General features: G+C 43.5%; 1 non-coding gene across 1 annotated transcript; it reads left to right on the top strand.

The window, feature by feature from the left end:
• The first annotated feature begins 273 nt into the window (after nt 1-273).
• Nucleotides 274-381, top strand: LOC145118069 (small nucleolar RNA R71). The gene has a single exon (XR_013713052.1). It is a non-coding gene; the product is annotated as a small nucleolar RNA R71 (small nucleolar RNA).
• Nucleotides 382-961: the final 580 nt, after the last annotated feature.

The following is a 961-nucleotide window of genomic DNA, read 5'->3' as shown; positions in this document are numbered from 1 at the left end:
TTTTCTTTAGTCAAGAGCAGAACAACTTTTGTCAATTCAGATATCTGAGCTTCCAGATGAACATTGCTGACTTCCTTGACCCCTCTTGGTTGATCTGGATACCACTCGTCTTCATTCCCGGAATGTTTAGACTCGATCGCCAGCTTCTCAATCAGCTCTCTGATTTCACTTGGGGTCATGTCACCCAAAGAACCACCACCGGAAGCATTTATAAGCCGTCTTTCCATGGGTGTTAGACCTTCACAGAAACAATTATAGAGCTGGTAATCACTAATTCCATGTTGGGGGCAATGGACCAACAACTTCTTGAATCTCTCCCAGTAGGTATGTAAAGCTTCTCTTTTTTCCTTGTTTGATACCAAGGATTTCTCTTCTGAGACTGGAGACTCGCGTTTCTGGAAAGTATTTCTCTAAAAACAGCTTTGCGAGTTCTGTCCAAGTGGTGATGGAACCTGATGGGAGTTCATATAACCATTCTCTTGCAGAATCTTGAAGCGAAAAGGGGAATGCCCTTAACTTTATATGGTCTTCTGTGACAGCATGAGGCTTCATTCCTGAACAAACCACATGAAATTCCTTGAGGAATTTATGTGGGTCTTCGTTTTCCAATCCTCTGAAAGTGGGAAGAAGATGAATCAACCCAGATTTAAGTTCGAAGTTCTGGGCTTCTGGAAACGTAATGCAAAGGGGCTGTTGGTTGACCTCTTGAGTGGCCCACTCTCTAAGGGTCTTTTTTGCTTCGTCTCCACTCATAACTAAGTCTTCAAATTCGGTTTCTGAAGAGTCTGTGGTTTCAGTTTTAACGGAAGGGGGTGGGGAGTAAGTTTTATATGGGCTGTTTTGAGGAGAAGATGGGGGTACTTTTGGAAAAAACGGATCTGATTCGTTCCACAAGGGAGTGTCTTGTGGTGTGGAGGTTTTTGGGGGTATGGAAGATGATGAACCAAAGAGACCAGCTGAT

This window comes from Lactuca virosa, chromosome 5, assembly GCF_052849685.1.
Source record: "Lactuca virosa cultivar CGN04683 chromosome 5, Lactuca_virosa_CGN04683_v6, whole genome shotgun sequence".
In the NCBI taxonomy this organism is placed as follows: Eukaryota; Viridiplantae; Streptophyta; class Magnoliopsida; order Asterales; family Asteraceae; genus Lactuca; species Lactuca virosa.
The sequence above is the reverse complement of the archived record's forward strand: the minus strand, read 5'-3'. Positions and strand labels throughout refer to the sequence as shown.